Source organism: Pongo pygmaeus, chromosome Y, assembly GCF_028885625.2.
Source record: "Pongo pygmaeus isolate AG05252 chromosome Y, NHGRI_mPonPyg2-v2.0_pri, whole genome shotgun sequence".
In the NCBI taxonomy this organism is placed as follows: Eukaryota; Metazoa; Chordata; class Mammalia; order Primates; family Hominidae; genus Pongo; species Pongo pygmaeus.
The window spans coordinates 43888993-43910225 of record NC_072397.2 but is presented as its reverse complement, the minus strand read 5'-3'; the positions used below and the strand labels follow the sequence as shown (position 1 = coordinate 43910225).

Here is a 21233-nt window from a genome sequence, read left to right as displayed (position 1 = left end):
CTAATGATATATGAAGAAGCATTACAGCGGCCGCTCAGAAGTGAGTGACTGCTTATGAAAAACCCGTAAAAAGTAAGTAAGACCAATAGGTGAATTTGATTGTCCTTTTGGAGTTATATGTTTCTTAGCTTTGGAGAAAAACAGAATGTGCTGCTACCATCCCTTGCTAGGAGTTCTGTTCCCAGATTCACACTCAGCTTTTATGTTTCCATGGTGGTGCCACCAAACATAGCAGAACTGAAGAATTTGAAAGTGCTCAACTTTTTAAATAACCAGATCGAGGAGCTGCCAACACAGATCATCAGGCTCAAAAAACTCAAAACACCTGAACCTTGGGTGAGTGTCAGTGGAGGAGAAAGGATGGAGAGGAAGAGAGTGGAAGGGGTGTGCTGGGTAGGTCCAGGGGAGGGATTCCATTTATCTCATTGCACAGAAGTGGATTTCTAATTTCTTTTTGTGTTTTGTGTTTTAAAAAAAGTTTTATTGTTTTAATATATCCTTTTGGTGGTCTACATTAGTGAATATTTGAGAGCTAATTGAGAAGCTAATAGTTGACATGATAAGGAAGTTGAATTTTTACTGTATTTTGTGTCCAGTAAAATTTTATCTCAATTCTGTTGACCAAGAAGGGACTGATTTGCATGGCATGAACTGTCAGACAAATTGTAATATGGTTGATTTTTTTTCTCTGTGTGTTAAATAGGAATAAAAGCACCTTTGTGCCATGGAGGGAAGAATATATTCCCGAATGCTGCTTCATTCATTTTTGCAATTCTTCTCTGTAGTTGAGAGGTGACAATTCTCTGTCTTTCTTTATGCAAAGGTGAAGAGAGGAGTTTTGATTCAACTGAGGTTGCAGAATCAGGGAGCAGTAAATAATAATAATGATAACCCGTCTTTGTGTGTTGCTTTGCAGCACTTGATCCTCTCAACATTTGTGAGGTAGGGAAGGCAGGTTTTAGTGCTTTCATTTTATACAGAGGAAGCCAAGCCTTTTCAAAGGGGCAAAGGGACAGGGTCCTGGTCACCCCTGAGGTTAGTGGTCAAGCTGGGAAGAGAACCCCATGGTTCTGGGTCTAAAGGCTCCATCAGACTCCATTGATAAGGTCTGGATCTGTGTCCCCACCAAATCTCATGTGGAATTGTAATTCCCATTGTTGGAGGTGGGGTCTGGTGGGAGGTGATTAGATCATGGGGAGCGAGTTCTCGTGAATGGTTTATCACCAACCTCTCTTGGTACTGTCCTTACGATAGTGAATGAGTTATTGCAAGACCCCTCATGATCTCCTTCTCCTGCCATGTAATACACATGCTCCTGCATTGCCTTCCGTCATGAGTAAAAGCTCCCTGAGGCTTTCCCACAAGCAGCAGCTGCCATGCTTCTTATACAGCCAGTAGAACCATGAGTCAATTAAACCTCTTTTCTTGTAAGTTACCCAGACTCAGGCATTCTTTTATAGCAATGGGAGAACAGATGAATATATCCATAGACCCCAACCAGAACTGTGGCATCAGAATTCCATCTTCACTGGCACAGCTATTAGGTGAAACTGCCCACTCATGCTTCAGTCTCTGTGCAAAGTCGTATATTCATGAAATTGTGGCCACTAAATACTCTGGTTAAGTTAGTGATTGACGTGGAGTGGCAATGGATGCTGGCCAGATATTTGCCAATTTTTTTTAATTTTTATTTTTGAGACAGAGTCTTGCTTTGTCACCAGGCTGGAGTGCAGTGATGCGATCTCAGCTCACTGCAACCTCTGCCTCCCAGGTTCAAGTGATTGTCCTGTCTCAGCCACCCGAGTAGCTGGGACTACAGGCACACACCACCATGCTCAGATAATTTTTGTATTTTTAATATAGACAGGTTTTTACCATGTTGGCCAGCATGGTCTCGATCGATCTCTTGACCTCGTGATCCACCTGTCTCGGCCTCCCAAAGTGCTGGGATTGTAGGCGTGAGCCACCACGCCCAGCCATGAATGATGTATTTAAACACTTACAGCACTGCCTGCCTGGGGCCTGGGAGTTGTCAGTTCTTTGGCACTGTTGAGTATAAAGTGTGAGGCAGGTGGCTGTAAGGTCAGAGGTCAGGCTAGACAGGGAATCCTGGATATCTGCTGTTCAGTGAATGAGGATTTACCAAGTTCCCAATCGTGTACTAGGCATTGTTATAGCTGCTGGCAATCCAGCCCTGATGGAGCTTCCATTACAATTGAGGAAACCAACTGTAAACAAATAAATGTTTATAATAATGACAGGGAGTTGAAAGTGCTATTGAAAGGCCTCTGTGCTAAATAAACAAGCTCCTCCTGGGCATAGTGGCTCACACCTGTAGTCTCAGCACTTTGGGAGGCTGAGGCTGAAGGGTCAGCTGAGGCCAGGAGTTCAAGAACAGCCTTTTCAAGATGGCGAAATCTCGTCTCTACTAAAAATACAAAAATTAGCTAAGTATGGTGGTGTGCACCTATGATCCCAGCTATTCTGCCCAGGAGGCTGAGGCAGGAGAGACATTTTAACCCAGGAGGCAGAGGTTTCAGTGAGCTGAGATCATACAACTGCACTACAGCTATGTGACAGAGTGAAACTTCATCTCAAAAATACATACATACATACATACATAAATAAATGAGCTCCAATTTTATCACGCTGACCATCAAGAAATTTGTATAGCCAAGTAGTGGATATGAGATATGAAAGATCAGTGTGGAGAAGAGGGTGGAGGGAGGGAAACTAGAGATTAGGAGACCAGTAAGAACATGAGCTTCATGTCCCATGTAACTAGGACAGTGACAGTGGAGGCAATGAGGGATTTTATATGAAAAATATACAGGTGGTAACATCGACAGACAGTAACTGATGGGATGGAATGATACCTACATTTCTGTGTTGGATAGCTGAAAAATAGAACGGATGGAGACAGGTTTGGGAAGAAAATAATAAGCTCAGGTTTTGTTCTGTTTGGTTTGAGGCACCATAGGACAGAGCCCTAAACTGTTCTTTTCCTTTGTGTGTTTTTTTTTTTTTTAGACAGAGTTTTGCTCTTGTTGCCCAGGCTCCAGTGCAATGGCACAATCTTGGCACACTGCAACCTCCACCTCCTGAGTTCAAGTGATTCTTCTGCCTCAGCCTCCCGAGTAGCTGGGATTACAGGCGTGCACCACCATACCCAGCTACTTTTGTATTTTTAGTAGAGATGCCATTTTACCACGTTGGTCAGGCTGATCTCGAACTCCTGACTTCAGGTGATCCACCTGCCTCAGCCTCCCAAAGTGCTGGGATTACAGGTGTGAGCCACCACACTCAGCCCTAAACTTTTCTTTTTCAATGAATGCATCTTAGTTACCTTCTTGTTCTCTTTGGAGTAGTTTGCATTTTGGGCTGTTGGTACTTTATTGATTGTGTAAAGCTTTTTGTATTTAATTACATAGCTACATAGACAAAGTTGTCAAAGTTTGAAGAAAACCTCCCAGTTCTTTGGGAAAGGAGCTAAGATGGGTTTCACTAAAGGATACCTCTGTCCTCAAATGGCATAAAGAATTATACTCACACGGTAAGGCAATTTATAGGGAGGACTCCTTAATCTAAGGAGCCAGGGTGAAAGCATACATGCGGGAGATCACAAAACGGAGTAGGGAAGCCATTTGTATGCATGATCCAAAAGGCACCCTCAATAAGAATTTGCTTTCAAAGTTGTATATAGTACTTGCACTTTCTTCTGTTGATTGTAAGACATGAGAGAATTTTAGGACACCTGAACAAATAAAAGAAAGTTTAGTTCTGTTCTTAATTCCTTAAATGCAGTTTATTTCACAGAGTTATTTTCCAAAAAATATGAAGCCACATAGGTTCCCATGTTGATGATTATTTCTAGGCTAACTTCACTGCAGGACCACTGTGACCAACTATTCGGGAATAATGTTTAACCTTGTTTGTTGCTAGAGCTTGTCTCATGAACACACAGAAGTTTTTATTAAGTACGGTATTGGGTATTTACGGATTTGGATTATTTATTTATTTATTTATTTATTTATTGAGACAGGATCTCCTCTGTCTCCCAGGCTGGAGTGCAGTGGTGTGATCTCCGCTCACTGCAATCTATGCCTCCTGGGCTCAAGTGATCCTTCCGCCTCAGCCTCCTGAGTAGCTGGGACCACAGGTACATGCCACTCACACATAGCTAATTTTTGTAGTTTTTTTGTAGAGACGGGGTTTTGCCATGTTGCCCAGGCTGGTCTTGGGCTCCTGAGTTCAAGCAATCTGCCTGTGTTGGCTTCCCAAAGTGCTGGGATTACAGACGTGAGCCACCGGGCTTGGCCTGGATTTTTTTTTAATTTTTATTTTTGATAACTGTGTGAGTAGGTCACTGTGGAGGTGAGAAAAATTAGTGCCTTTAGCCAAGAAGGTTTTATTGAAGCTGGAGGTGCTCACGACAACCTGCAGAGAAGAAACTGCTCTGAAAAGGAATCATTAGTACAGACCTTTCTGAGGCTTTAGAAGAAAAGGAAAAAAGATGCTGAATAGCCTTAGACCCCTTGGTTTTATAAATTTCTCCATCATGTGCAGACATTTGCCCACTTCCAACATGCATTTGAAAAATCTTGCCATGCAAACAAAGAATTGATACCACCTGGCATAGCTGAGCCCTGTGAAGCTTTATGTTTCAACACCTGAAGTCACCTGAGATTAAGCAAGTGTGGCACAAATAGTAAAACCACATTTGATAGTTTGGACTATCCAAAGTGGCTTGTCATGAGGTGAGCTTGCTCACTTAGGGCTGATTCAAAATTTTCTCTCAAACCTTTTGAAAAATAATTCTAGCAACACCTCTCATTTCCTGAGATGCCACGTGTGAGCCATGGATTGGGTGTTGGGTGCTTCACCTATTTTCTCTCTCATCATCCCAGTGATCCTGCCCTGAAGATGTTGTCAGCCTTATTTTATAGCTGAAGAAATTCAGTCTCAGAGAAGCTGAGTAAGTTGGTCAAGGACACACAGCTAGCAAGTGCTGGAGCCAGACTCCTCACCTAGCTCTCCTACCTTAAAACTCCATTCTTTTCCTACTCCCGCTGTAACCTCTCATGGAAACCTTGATTGCTAGCAGTGTCAGAGTGGGGCCCTGAGAATGGAATTCCTACACGTGGAAATGTGGATGGATGGAGATGGAAGTTAGCACCTGCTGGGGGGAAGGGGGACAGCCAACATATTCCAGCCTTCATTCTGCAGAGAGAGACGCCACCAGGTCACCATTCATATGGTCTGGCCTCCGAAGAGGTGGCCAGAAGTCTCTGCAGTTCCTTGCCCCCTTTGTACCTGAGGCCATTGCTAGGAGTTCTTCTGAAGTTTCAGCATTTGTTTAAGGGCTTTCTTTCTGCCCCCTCCCACCCCCATGGTGGTGTGCCTACTATTGCTACATACTGCTGTCAGCTGCACATGGGACTCTGCTGTTTTCCTTACATGTTGTAAGTATTGGTTTGTCACTCAAAGGAAAAAGGAACCTTCAATTAAGTAGATTCTTGCCACCAAGAGGTGGAGGGACTCCAGGCTTGCTTTGGGCTGGAGATTGAATGGGAGTTCTCTCTCGGGTGAGATGTCTCTTCCCTCTAAGCCTGTCTAAATGTGGATTTCCTATACCGAATATTGCAAAAATGTATTTCTTTATTTGCAGAGAAAAATGTTAAGGAATCAGCAGTTTTCAAAAATGGATAACTTAAAGCAGTGTTTAAAGACAGGAGACCTAGTGTATGCTTCTCTACCTTCCTTTCTGTCTCTGACTTGCAATTCTTCTCAGAATCCTTGTATAGGAGCCCAAGGGTCTGGAGCGGCTTTGGCCTCCGTGAGGTACAGGGTGCTTCCAGACGCATGTCACCTTCATCAGTCACTTCTGAAGTCTTTCCTCCTTACTCTCTCTTAGGCTGTTTTTTCATCTCAAGATAGCACTAATTACAAGCTTCATCTTGCCTGTATTACAAGGTAATACAACAAGTGAAGTACTTGCCATAATGTGCTTCACAAATTGTTACTTCATGGAGAATATTCATTGTTGTTGTCATGGCAGTAGATAGTCATGGAATGTATCTGGGTTATGCTGGGTGTAGTCTGTCTGGGTCGTTTTCTGCCTCAGAGGGGGAACCCACGTTTCCATTTTGGTTTCCCCCTCTGCTCTCTGCTGTTTCTGGTGAGGCCCGCTTGGTAGGACTGGACCGAGCTGGATCTGTTATGAGAAGCATCGATGACTAGAATGATTTTTATTGTCACAATTCCTTCCACCTTTCAATATCTGTCAACTTTTATTAAGTTTTTTTTAATTGGCTTTTAAGTATGCTCAAAGGGAACTGCATTAAGAAAAATAAGGGTCTTAAAAGAAAGGATAAAAGAGAGTGTAGAAAAAAATTCCCTTAACATCACACACTGGGGCCTGTCAGGAGGTGGGGGGCTGTGGGGGGATAGCATTAGGAGAAATACCTAATGTAAATAACGAGTTGATGGTTGCAGCAAACCAGCATGGCACATGTATATTTATGTAACAAACCTGCATGTTGTGCACATGTACCCTAGAAATTAAAGTATAATAAAAAAAAGAAAAAAATTCCCTTAGACTTCAACGGAGACACACAAACACACACAGAGACACAAACACGCACACACACCCACACACACACCACAAACACATACTGCATAAACACACACACCACCACACCCCCACACACACCCCATACACATACCACACCATACCACATCCATACCCCCTCACACACACCACACACATACAACACACACCACCATACCCTCCACACACACACCACCACACACACACCCCACGCCCACCCACACACACCACACACACCCCCCACACCACCATACCACACACATACCACAGCCCCCACACCACACATAACACCCCCGTACACACACACATAACACTACACACACCACATACACACCCACACACACCACACAACCCTGCACACACCCACACACAATTGATCCTACAGCAACACATGGGTGGAGGGAGCACCACACTGACCCCCCATGCAGTCGAAAATCCACACATAGCTTTTGACTCTGAATAAACTTAAGTACTAATAGCCTACAGTTGACTGGAAACCTTACCAAAACATAAATGTGGATTAACACATATTTTGTGTGTTATATGTATTATATTCTGCATTCTTACAATAAAGTAAGCTAAGGAATAGAAAATGTTATTAGGAAAGTCATAAGGAAAACAAAGTGCATTTACTGTTCTTCAAGCTGAAGTGGGTCATCTTAAAGGTCTTCATCCTCTTCTTCATGTTGAGTGGGCTGAGGAGGAAGAGGAGGGTTGGTCTTCCTGTCTCAGGGGTAGCAGAGGCAGAAGAAAAATATCCATGTGTCATTGGACCCAGGCTGTTCAAACCCATGTTGCTCAAGAGTCAATTGTATGATTTAAAAAATGCTTAAGTTGTGATAAAATACACATAAAATGTACTGTCTTGTTGGACATGGTAGTGGCTCATGCCTGTAATCCCAGCACTTTGGGAGCTGAGGCAGGTGGATCATGAGGTCAAGAGATGGAGACTATCCTGTCCAACATGGTGAAACCTTTCTCTACTAAAAATACAAAAATAGCTGGGCATGGTGGCACGTGCTTATAGTCCTAACTACTCAGGAGGCTGAGGCAAGAGAATCGCTTGAACAAGGGAGGTGGAGGTTGCAGTGAGGTGAGATCTCACCACTGCACTCCAGCCTGGGTGACAGAGTGAAACTCTGTCTCAAAAAAAAAAAATTATTGTCTTCGTAGTACATAGTTCAATGGTGTTAAGTGTATTCACATTGTTGTTTAGCCAATCTGCAGAATTTTCTCATCTTGTAAACCTGAATCCTACACCCATTGAAAAACATCCCTCCATTGCCCCTCCCTCTAGCCTCTGGCCATTACCATTCTAATTGAAGATAACTTTGAATTTTAACTGTTGTAGAAAAAAAACCCATGATTTTCCCTCCTAAAAGGAATAAATGAAATGAAATAAACCAAAAGTCTGAAAACTACAAAGCTTCATGTGTATAGTTTGAGATATTATCACTACATTCATAAGGAAGTTTTTCTTTACAAGGACAGATATTTTGTGATGGTTTGAGTTTTTGTGTAAAACAGTGATTCAATTTCACCACTTGAGAAAAATGACAACTAAGAAATTTCCAAATGTTTCAGGAATATATAAGCTCTCTAAAATTATTAGTTTAAATAGGACAACATACTACATCATCTCACTTATATGTGGAATGTAAAAAAGTAAACCTCATCGAAAAAGGGAATAAAATTGTTACTAGAGGCTGGAGGGAGAGGGAAATTATGGAGATGTTAGCCAAAGGAGACAAAATTTTAGGTAGACAGGAGAAGTAATTTCAAGAGATGGATTGTATATCATGGTGACTGCAGTCAATAACAATATGTAGCATGTTTGAAAATTGCTAAGAGAGTGAATTTTAAGCGTTCTTACCACAAAAGACAAAAAAATAACAAGCATATGATACTAGGCAATGCATATATTAAACAGTGTGATTTAAGCCATTCCATGATGGATTATACATATATCAGAAGTATCATGTTGTACACCATAGGTATGTACAATCTTCATTTGTCAATGTAAATATTAAATAAATGTTTTTTATAATAAAAAAAATAGGATGGGTGTGATAGCTCACGCCTATGATCCCAGCATTCTGGGAGGCCAAAGTGGGAGGATGGCTCCAGCTCAGGAGTTTGAGACCAGCCTGGGCAACATGGCAAAAACCAATCTCTGCAAAAAATACAAACATTAGTGGGGTGTGATGGTGTGCACCTGTGGTCCCAGCTACTTGGGAGGCTGAAGTGGAAGGATCGCTTGAGCCCATGGAGGTCAAGGCTGCAGTGAGCTGAGACTGTGCCACTGCACTCCAGCCTGGGCAACAGAGCAAGGCCCTACCTCAAAAAAATAAATAAATAAAAATAAAGTATAAAGTGACTCTAGGATCATGGCACTCTCTTACACTTTCAGCCTGTGAAACAGAAGTGCCCTTGATAGTCTGTATAAATGTGTCTTTGGTGTCCTGATGTAGATTTTTGTCCCCCTGCAACAGCATGAACAGGCTGAACACTTCACCACAAGGCTTTGGCTCCCTGCCAGCTCTTGAGATTCTGGACTTGACTTACAACAACTTGAATGAAAGTTATCTTCCTGGAAACTTCTTCTACCTGATTAAGAAACTTTCAGTTCTATAAATCTCCTCAGCACTATACTTTGCATTCTAAGAGTGAAATTTATTTGCCAGGACCTAAACTCCAAGAGAAATTATTGGACAGAGATAATCTTTTTCTTTAGAGACTTCTTTTGAATACTCCTTTGTAGCTCAGCAGTATGTGCATTTGATATATCGTTATGTGACACCATTGGGCTGAAGTGGACTTAGTAACATCATATTAACATTCTGAGAGAGATTATATATCTAAATGAGATCAAGCCTCACATTTAGCTAAGAGACTTGAGTTTCTTTTTAAATAGCATGCCAAAAAAAGATATCTTCCCATGTTGGTATTAATTCTTTGTTCAATATTTGCCCAGGATGTCCCAATCAATTATTTATAAAAAATATTTATTAATAAACTGCTAACGGAATTTTTAAATTTTCCAGCCAGGATTCTTATTTTCAGCCTTTTAAAAAGTACTCTTATTGACCTATTTATCCAGTACACAGGCATTAAGAAATTATTGGCCACAGGTGAACACATCTTATTCTTTTATATGCCAACAAATTTGTTGCTGAAGATGCTTTTGAAAATTAAAATATGATTTCTTCTGGGAACTCATGCGCTATTTCAGACAAGGTTTGCTTCTCTTAAATGAATGTTCTATTTCTTCAATTAGTAACTTATATGGCATTCAGAAAATCTGAATTTTCTGAACTGGTCTCTAAAATTTCACTTTTTTGCCTTATGTACGTTCTATCTCTATGACTTTCTCAAGCACATGAAACCAACTGTAAAATATTTTCTTGGGTGGTGGAGCACATGTTTTTATTATGTTATATTAACATACAGTTCTGGAGCCTGAGCTCCAAAGATCACTTGAGGCTAGGAGTTTAAGACCAGCCTGGGCGACATACAGAGACCCTGTCCCTAGAAATAAAAATTAAAAAATTTAGCAGGCATAGTAGCACGTGCCTGTAATCTTAGCTGATTGGGAGGCTGAGGTAGGAAGATTGCTTGAGGCCAGGAATTTGAGGCTGCAGTGACTCACTGCACTCCAGTCTGGGTGAGAGAAAGAGACTCTGCCTCTAAAAAATAAATAAATACTGATAAACAAAACATACATCTAATTGTACTCAGCTTTTTTGGTTGAGGATAAACAGATGCTTTAGAATTTTAGCCTTCAATAGTTTGGAATCGTATTATCATTGTGTAGTAATTGTGAACAAATTTCTAACTACTGATATTCTGCTTAAGTTAGCATTTACTCTGTTAACTTCATGCCATTATTTTAGCCCCTTTGTCTTCATTTACTTTTGTCCTTAAGGCTGTAGAAGAAAGTAGTAATAATTGGTCAGATTATGGATCTGATGAGCTGTGGTTATAGCCTCCATCACCAGAAAGCCTTTCATTAATTTTTAACACAGTGCTATTTACATAAGAAAAGGTCTATTTTAACATAGTTGTATTCCCTTGAAAGAACCTTTTTGCCCTAGGTATCCACAAAAGTGACACAGTAGTTTTCTTTGTTTTACTTTGGATGCAAATGGAGAAATAAATGTGAATCAAAAGTAATCTGTGAGAAAAATAGCAATCTTTTTTGAAAATGTGTTGAAACTCTGTGCCCCAAAATGCTAGTGCCTACATTGTTAATTGTATCAGTCCTCTTGGATATAGATGTTTTGCTGGACACACCAGCTACACAATAAGCCAGTAAATCTAAGTTTGACCTGCTTGTTATTATTGGGAACCCTAGCTATGTCAAAGGCTTTTCACCAAGCCAGGATTATTAATCAAAGCTGACTCCCTTGTATTGATCAGACCTCAAATGCTTGGGTTCCATGCCACCCTTTTTATATACTGCTATTTAATTTGCAGCCACCCTGTGTGTGCTCTATCTAAGTGTCAACGATTTTGAAATCCTGCCACCTGATATTGGGAAGCTCACAAAGTTGCAGATAGTAAGTAAGTTATCTAAATTCTTAGAAAATCAATTCACTGCTGCAGCCTCGTATGGGTAGAATCAAGTCAATCTGAGCAGGAGTCAGGTTTGTTCTGCAGGAGTAAACCACTACTTCTGATAGTGTTTCTTGATTATCCACCGGCACTTGTAAATAAATGGAAGAGACTAAGCTGTAGTAGAAGAGAGGACATGGAGGAGGATGAGAGTTTCTGTGGAGGACCTTTTAACGGGAAAATGTGTTGACAACTCCTTGTTTACTTCTGTTTAGCTCAGCAATAGGGATAACAACCTGATCTCACTGCCTAAGGAAATTGGGGTACTTACCCAGCTTAAAGAATTCCACATTCAGGGGAACCGCCTCACTGTTCTACCTCTAGAATTAGGTAAGTTTGCTGATGAATGAACTTAGTTCTGGGTATCATGAATAACAATTATCCTAATGTAGCAATTCTGAACAAATTCTCTCCTCTTCTTGGCAACTACTCTCCACCTAGACACCCAATTCTGATCATTTGAGAACCATTTGTCATTGACCAGAGTTCAGCTGTTATAGGTTTGACCTTCTCCTACGCTGTGTTCTGCAGCTGTAGTGTCCCGTGTCTTAGAAACTGCTGATGAAAGATGACCCTGCTCAGCTCCCTGCATGATGCGGTGGAAAAAGCATGGGGTTAGTGTAAGAGCCTTATGCATGGCTCCTCATTGACTAGCTGGGTAAGCTTTCTGGGTCTTGGTTGTTATTGATAACTTTATCTAAGTATCACTCTTACTTTTTAACCCTTACTTTTTTATTGACCTAGAAAAACTTTTAGCAAAGAATTAAAGTAGTTGTTATGGCTACTTGAAGATGTTGGTACCTCTCCTGGTCGTGAATTTGCCTCTCTTCTGATCCCATTTCTAGTAGGAATTGTTAAATATATTCTTGCTCGGAATGGGTCCTACTTCTGGCCACTGAATCCTAATCCTCTAACAAGTCATTCGTATTTCCAGAGTGGGTTTATGTCCCCCACCAGAAATAACCTCCAAGTCAGTCATTCTGTTACTGCTTCATTCCACTGCAAAAGGTTCACAAGTTCTCTTATCTTTTCTTGTGCAGACTCTCGATAGCCTCTAATTTCTTTAATCCTTTGAACCACATTGTTTTCTCAAACTGTGATTATTTGCTTTTCTGCCCCAAAATACCATCATTTTTAAGAAACACATTAAGGAAGCAGTTCTTTAAACAAGTCTGGCAGTTTGAAGAGGCCATCTGTTAGAAATTAGAATGCAAGCACCAGGAGGGCAGGTGCATTTTCGCATTTGTTCCCTGCGGTGCAGTGCTTGCTCAGAAAACATTGACTGAATGAATGAAAGAAGGAAGGACCTTGGATGGCAGGAGGTTAGGAAGATTATGAGCAGGCTGATGGGGCTAGTGGTTACACATAGGAAGACTGAGACACAGAGCACGCCCATCAGCACCAAGAGTTCTGTTGGCAGCCTTATTAGTCTAAAGGGAAAACAGTCACGTGATTTTGTGGAACAGATGGAAAGTCTCGCCTCCTCGCTTCCCATTTCCCTTAACTCTCTTGTTAGGGTTAAAAGACCAGAGGCTTATTTAATTATTTTTAAGGGCTGAGGAGCAGCTCAATATTTCTCTATTGAGTTGCAAGCAGTCAAGTTTTGTTTTGGGAGCAGGGTTACAGAATCAAGAAATGCTTTTTGCAAACAATTTCAAGGCAAAAAACTTCTTGTCAAGGAGAAATCTTGGGCTGGACACCATAGCTCACACTTGTAATCTCAGCATTTTGGGAGGCCGAAGCGTGTGGGTTGCTTGAGCCCAGGAGATTGAGACCAGCCTGGGCAACATGGTGAAACCCCATCTCTACAAAAAGTACAAAAAATTAGCTGGGCATTGTGATGCATGCCTGTAGTCCCAGCTACTTAGGAGGCTGAAGTGAGAGGATCACCTAAGCCTGGGAGGTCAAAGCTGCAGTGAGCCATAATTGTGCCACTGCACTCCAGCCTGGGTGACAGAACAAGACCCTGTTGAAAGGGGGGGAAAAAAAAGAGAGAGAGATCTTGCACAGTGGTTAATAACCACAGATGTTATCATAAGTAACAGCTGGGGAGTTTCTCTAGAACTCAAATACTTGATTCCTCCCCAACCTACTAAATCAGGATCTCCATACGTGAGGTGAATTCTTGTGTAACTTAGTGTAAAGCTCACTTAATGCCTCTGACATGTGTCCTTGGTTAGCATGGTTAGTAGAAACAGAAAAATAAATGTATATTTTGATGTCATTTGATCTTAATTCATTTTTCAAGTAGTGAGGCAATGTAGGATATTAGATTAAACAATTATTTTATCAGACAGTAATTTGCCACAAAAATGTCTAGTTGAACCCACACATGCCTATTTATATATTTTAAAATGTTACTCATTTTGCTTATCTTATTTAAATACTATATGAGGTCATCTTCATTCAACATTTCTGTTAAGCTTTCCCTTAACAAATCATGTATATTTTTATTCAGGTGTACAATTGAGGGGGAAGGCTTTAAATGACTTTATTTTTGCCAGTCATATGTAGAAAAGCTTAATCTTAACATTTGCCTGATAGCAGGTTTTCCCGATCATAGGCAAACACTTAGTTGTAAGTAAATGATAAACCTTTAGAAGTCACTATCACAAGCTAAACTCAAGATGAAGACAAATGTACTATTTATTTTTGAATGGTGTTTTTTAAAAAAGTAAACATTAATCTAATACTAATATAGAACAGCTATTATAATAATAGGTAGTATGTATTAAGGCCTGGAATTGCAAGGCACTAAGATAAGTGTTTTTCCTGCAGTATCGCCTACAATTATCATAAGAATTATAAGCAGACTTTTTAGAGGTGAGGACATTGAGGTGTAGAGAGGGTTGGTTGGTGACATGTCTGTGGGGGACACAGCTAGTCACAGAGGTGAGATTTGAACCTGGCAGTCCCTCCTCTGGGTCCAGCTTCCTGATCATGGTGAGGTCCTCTTTCCCACCCATATGCTGGTAAAAGGATTCCTAGAAATGCAGTTTGCAAGTTTGAACAAAGCACAACCCCAGCATACCCCCCCGAAACAGCAGGCAGAGAGATGTTGCTAGATGGTGAGTTGGCATGGGCTTTGCTGGTGTGTGAGCAAGGCTAGCATAACACTTTGCAAATTGCAGCTGAGATGGCCTATGTAAGACAAATTGCTGTCCCATTCCAAGTCAGTTGCATTGTCCCCATGTCTCTTTCCCCTCAACAAACATGACCCCCAGTGGGAACGTCTTTTGTTTCTTTGTGTCCCCAACACCTGAAGTGACCATCTGGATGCTGCTCTGGGCTGGCTGATGGACAGTGCCGGGCACTGATGATGCACATGAAGCTTATGCTGCAGATTTGCTTCTGGGGGTGTTTTAAAGCATGGATCATGATATCTCCCTGTATAATTTTTACATATCTGAATATACAAGATAAATGCTTTTGAGATTCCTGTGAAATTTCCTTTCATAATAAATCCAGAGTTTATTAACTTGTTACCTTTTTGGTACTAGTATTTCAGCCAAGCAAGAGAATCTAGATGACTTCTGATTTGTCACGTCTGAGAACATGCAGGGACACAGCAAAATAAAGTCAGGGGCTTAGCTGGAGTTTTGATATGTGACTGTATTACTTTCCCTTTATTTTATGCCCTTGAATAAGCTATTTAAACTGTTATGTCTCATTTCTAAGTAGTAAAGCACTTGCTTTCAAATTAGTCTATATACCTATCAAAAATGAGATGTAAGTTGAGCCTCTCATGTAACTATACATTCATTTATTTATTCAGGTTAAGTTCCTACTTTAGGGAAGATCTTTGAGTCCAAGGAACTTGCTTTTCCAGTAAAGTAAGATTCACTTATTCAACAACTGTTTGTTGAGCCCCTGGTATTTGCTAAGGATTATGACAAGAGACAGAACACCCGTTATTGATGATGTTCTAGTGGGAGAGGACAGAAGAAAGAAAGAGAGAGACAAAGAGAGAATATGAATGACAGAGATGTGATATTAAGAGCTCTGGGGAAAAACTGAGCATGGAAGGGAGTGTCCAGCTGGGGAATGGGTAATCAGAGAAACCCTCACTCATAGGGTAGTTCCCTTTATGCAGAGACTTAAAGGAAGAAGGGAGGTCTCCTGACAGAGAGAACAGTAAGTGCAAACATCCTGGGTGGGCTTGTGTTGAGGAAGAGCAAGGCCGGTGTAACTGGAAAAGAGTGAGTGAAGGGGAGAGAGTTGTAAACAATGAGCTTGTACAGGAAGTGGGGTCTGTTTCACATGGGAATTAGCAGGACATTGTCAGAACTTGGGCTTTTACTCTGTGTGAAATGGACACCCCCACAAATGCTCACATCCTAATCACCAGAATATGAATATCTGTATTGGTGAAACCCACCCCCAATATTTCAATGTAGGTTCTTTCTATTTTCCGTAAGTGTTGGCTGGCTGAGAAATAAAGAGAGACAGTATAAAGAGAGGAATTTTACAGCTGGGCCACCAGGGGTGACGTCACGTATTGGTAGGACCGTGATGCCCACCTGACTCTCAGACCAGCAAGTTTTTATTATGGGTTTCAAAAGGGGATGGGGTGTAAAAACAGGGAGTAGGTATAAAGATCACATGCTTCAAAGGGCAAAAAGTAGAACTACTACTAAGGGTCTAACAACGATCACATGCTTTTGAGGGAACAGGACAAAAGGCAAAGGCAGAACCACTGATAAGGGTCTATGTTCAGCAGTGCATGCATGGTCTTGATAAACATCTTAAACAACAGAAAACAGGGTTTTTTGAGCAGAGAATCGATCTGACCTCAAATTTACCAGGCGGAGTTTTTCCCCACCCTAGTAAGCCTGAGGGTAGTGCGGAGACCAGGGCATATCTCAGTCCTTATCTCAACAGCGTAAGACAGACATTCCCAGAGAGGTCATTTATAGACCTCCCCCCAGGAATGCATTCCTTTCCCAGAGTATTAATAATAATATTCCTTCCCAGGAAAAGAATTTAGCAATATCTTCCCTACTTGCATGTCCATTTATAGGCTCTCTGCAAGAAGAAAAACAGGGCTATTTTTGCCCAACCCCGCAGGCAGTCAGACCTTATGGTTGTCTTCCCTTGTTCCCTAAAAATCGCTGTTATTCTGTTCTTTTTCAAGGTGCACTGATTTCATATTGTTCAAACACACATTTTACAATCAATTGGTACAGTTAACATAATTATCACATGGTCCTGAGGTGATCTACATCCTCAGCTTACGAAGATAACAGGATTAAGAGATTTAAGACAGGCATAAGAAATTATAAAAGTATTATATGGGAACTGATAAATGTCCATATTAAAACGAAATCTTCACAATTTATGTTCCTCTGCCACAGCTCTAGCTTGTCCCTCCATTCGGGGTCCCTGACTTCCCACAACAGAAGAGTTTTATGATATCTTCCATTAACACTTATAACTAAGTGTTTTTTTACAAAAAAATGAAAGTTTCAGGAACTGTTTAGATTTTTTTAAGAATATTTCATAGACAACGTTATGTTTTTTCTACCCAAACATTATTTCTAGTTGTCTTTCTTTTTGTGATATTAGCAGCTGTTTTGAATTATTTTGCCAACTTGGCAGCAACCAATACAGTTTTCTAAAACTAAGAAGTCTGTATTCTAGAACTCTCTTCCCTAAATGAATCCTCATAAAATTTGCAAATAGAGAAAATTCACACACAATTCCAAAGATAAAAGTAAAGCCGAAGTCACTGTCAGCAATTTTTGGCAGCCAGGCATGGAGACTTTCAGAGCTTTTAACAAGGTTCTTCTCAGCAATTCTAGCATCCAGGTATAGCCCCATCATAGACCTCGTAAGAACATGTACTTCATAATCCTGGCGAATACAAAAGTTCCCTGGACTCCTCATGAGCTGCTGCTTTCCCTCCTATATCAGTGTTTTCAGCTGATGCCATTTGTGATTGTGTTTCTGACTTTCTGTAGGCAACCTGCCAAACCTTCATTTTTTTTTTTTGCTTACATGCACAAGAATGTAGGCACTAATTCTTATATTAAACTGTTTATTTCTATAATACTTAATTGGCTGTTGTCCTGGTGAACCAAACCAAAAGCAGCAGGGATGATAACTTCCAAAATTCATTAAATTAGAGGTCAAGAAATTGAGCCATTTTAATTCTATTATTCTTCTTTCATATATTAAAAAGAAAACTTTTGTAGATAGTTTTTCTTCATTATATCTGGTTACCCTGAGATACTGCTTGTAGAGAAAAGGTAGAATAAATATGGGATTCTTTCCCTTTATTTACCATTTTCTATTTATCAGTTACTTTTTTATTTACCAGTTTTCTAAGTAGTATTCTGGTTTCCTAAAATCCTAGAAAGCACTTGAAGAAATTAAAAATGGTTTGACTTTTTTTTTTTTTTTTTTGAGACAGAGAGGCTTGCTCTGTCACCCAGTCTGGAGTGCAGTGGCACCATCTCAGTTCACTGCAAGCTCCACCTCCCAGGTTCACACCATTATCCTGCCTCAGCCTCCCGGGTAGCTGTGACTACAGGCACCTGCCACCATACTCGGCTAATTTTTTTGTATTTTTAGTAGAGACGAGGTTTCATCGTTTTAGGAAGGATGGTCTTGATCTCCTGACCTCATGATCTGCCCACCTTTGCCTCCCAAAGTGCTGCGATTATAGGTGTGAGCCACCGTGTGCAGCCAAAAATGGGTTGATTCTTTAAAAATTAATGTTAGGAATTATTCTCCTGCCTCTTCTCAGTCTAATGAAATTTTTCTGTAAGATATTGTATTTTTAAGTACTACAATTTTTATTTTTTAAGTTTTTATCTCTGCTGAGATTTCACATATGTTTACTCAGTATTATTATTATTTCAGTCCTTGAGCATATCTATAATATAGTAGTATCCCCTTGTTTGTGGCTTTACTTTCCTCGCTTTCAGTCACCCAGTGTCAAAAAACATTAAATATAAAACTCCAGAGGTAAACAGTTTATAAGTTTTAAGTCATGCACTGTTCTGAGGAATGTGATGCAACCTCCTGCCATTCTTCTGTATCCGGTTCAGGATGCGACATATCCCTTTGCTCGGCAGATCCACACTTTCTGCTTCCTGCTCATTAGACATTTGCAGCCATCTAAGTTATCAGATGGACCTAGCTTAGTATTGCAGTGTTTGTGTTCAAGTAACCCTTATTTTATTTACTAATGGTCCCAATATGCAAGAGTAGTGATGCTGGCAATTCAGATATGCAAAAGAGAAACCTGAAAATGCTTTCAGTAACTGAAAAGCAGAAAGTTTTCCATGTAATGAGGAAAAAAAATATGCTGAGGTTGCTAACATCTAGGGTAAGAATTAATCTTTTATTTGTAAAATTGTGGAAAAGGAAAAATAAATTCTTGCTAGTTTTGCTTTTGTACCTCAAACTGCAAAATTTACAGCCACGGTGTGTGGTAAGTGCTAATGTAGGGTTCGGTATTGTCCATGGTTTAAGAGATCCACAGAGGTCTTCCAAAGTATGCCCCACAGATAAAGGGGGAATACTGTAGTCTCTTAATGCTAATTCCAATATCTGGATGATATATTTATTCTATTGACTGCATGTTTTAATATCATTATAAGCTTGACGATTTAAACATCAGGTGTGCACCTGCTCCTTGAAGTCATCATCATCATCATCATCATCATCATTATTTTTGTTTGTTTGGGTTTTTTTGAGATGAATCTTGCTTTATGGCCCAGGCTGGACTGCAGTGGCATAATCAAAGCTCACTGCAGCCTCAGACTCCTAGGCTTAGATGACCCTGCCACCTCAGCCTCTCAAGTAGCTGGGACTACAGGCACATGCTACCATGCCTGCCTAAATTTTGTTTTCTATTTTTTGCAGAGAGAGGGTTTTACTATGTTGCCCAGGCTTTTCTTGAACACCTGGGCTAAAGCAATCCATCTGCTTTAGCTTCCCAGAGTGTTGGGCTTACAGGTGTGAACCACCATGCCCGGCTTGTGGTCATCATTATTATTGATGCTTATATTAGTTCATGTTTGGATAGTGGGACCTCCTTCAAGTTGCCTCTTGGATCCTATGGACATGACCCTGGGGGTTATAAAAGTGTCCTTGCTTTCCAGTATGAGGAGATGCTCTAGACTGATTTTGCACATTGAATGCCTGCAGCCAGAAAGCAGCCATTTCTCCAAGAAGCTTTGGTTCCTTTTAGTGAGTGATGATATGGAGAATCCAAAGTTATGGCACCAAGGAGCTTTCTGCTTCTGTTGTGTTTAATGCTTCTAGGACTTTTCAGTGGATTAGTCTAAAAGATAAGTGTATTTTTTAATAAAAAAATATAACTTTTAAGTAAACCTTTCTGTTAACAGTCTTCATTAGAGGATTTTAATTATGCTCAGATATAATACATCTGTATCTTCTTCTATTTCATTTGAAAAGTACCAGCTTTCAATGTCACACCCATAATGAGGCAGAGTCTAGCTCTCTCGCCCAGGCTGGAGTGCAGTGGCGCGATCTCAGCTCACTGCAAACTCCACCTCCCAGGTTCAAGCAATTCCCTACCTCAGCCTCCGGAGTAGCTGGGATTACAGGCACATGCTACCACACCTGGCTATTTATTGCTCCGGAGCTGCGGGAGGGAAGTGCCCACTCCCCAGCCAGGCAGCAGCCCGAAGCTCCTTCCCCGCTTGGGGGAGTGGGCGTGGCCCAGCAGCTGGAGTGCCTTACTAGTGAAAAAGCTGGGGTTGGAGCTGCCAAGGCGGGTGCTGTGGGGGCCTAGGGGCTCTGCCTGGACCTTCTGGGTGTCCTCCTGCGACCTCAGGTTCCTCACCTGTCTCAGAGGACTGATGGGCTGCTATGGCAGGGTTGTTTGGAGGATTAAGCTAGATAGTCCCAGTAAAGCCCCATTAGCCTCCCCTGGCCTCTGGGTTTTTTTTTATTATTATTATTATTATTATTATTATTATTATTATTATTATTCTGGCTTTCTTAGGAAACTTTCCGGAATGTGTCCAGGTGTTGAAGCGGGAAGGCTGGACACCCTCCTTTGGCGTTGCGGTTCTTTCCAGACTCCTCCTCTTCTTAGGCTCTTTTCAAGCGCACGCCCGGCAACATGTGCTCTACCCAAGAGCCCTTCACAGATCTTCCTGTGGGTCTAAAACCAGAATGCTTTCTTGCCTGATCCCTGCCGTCATAACACCCCAACCCCAAGTCTTTTGGCAGAGCTGGATACAGACTCGAGTATCAGTTTAATACTTGTTCCCTAAGGTCTCCCCAGGGCTCTTAGGACGGCATTAGGATTAGGATTCGGGTTCAGGTGCGCCTCTCTGCTCCTGCACTGGCGCCATGTGCCTTTGCGAGGGTGGAGCTGCGTTCTGTGAGCATCGCGAGGGTGGAGCTGAGTTGCCCTCTGCACAGACTTCGGAGATACAGAGAAGGCGGAGCAGTGTTCTCCTCAGCACAGACCCCAGCGGGCCGGGGACAACGCGAGGGCGGAGCTGCGTTCTGCTCAGCACAGACCTGGGGGACACTGAGAAGGTAGAGCCGTGTTCTCCTCAGCACAGACTTTGGGGGCATTGCCTGGCTTTGGGACAACTCGGGGCTGTATTGAGGGTGAATAAAATCCTTCCTGTTTGCAGCCCTGAATAATCAGGGTCAGATACCACTTAGAAGGGTTCAGTGTGGAAAACGGGAAACCAAGAGCCTCTCTGAATCCTGCCCACCGAGGTTCTCCCCAGCCAAGGCGAGGCGGCCACAGTGCGAGATCCACACCGCAGCCTCGGAAGACAGATGCAGCATTCCTAATGCAGACATGACACCCAGAATATGACACCCCTATTGCTCATGTAACAAGCACCTGTAATGCTAATGCACTGCCTCAATACAAAAATATTAATATAAGATCCTCAATCTCCTCGCTGCCCTGCAGTCCTAAGACAGAGATCATAATAATCAACATTGACATAGTCAATAGAGACGTAGTAACGAACCTAGCGTTAAGGTTGGTGTTAGGCTTAGGGGT

The 21233-nt window shown here is 41.4% G+C and overlaps 1 pseudogene; it reads left to right on the top strand.

Annotated features, from left to right (window-relative positions):
• Positions 1 to 210: 210 nt before the first annotated feature.
• Positions 211 to 11796, top strand: LOC129025804 (ras suppressor protein 1-like; annotated as a pseudogene).
• The last annotated feature ends 9437 nt before the right edge of the window (positions 11797 to 21233 follow it).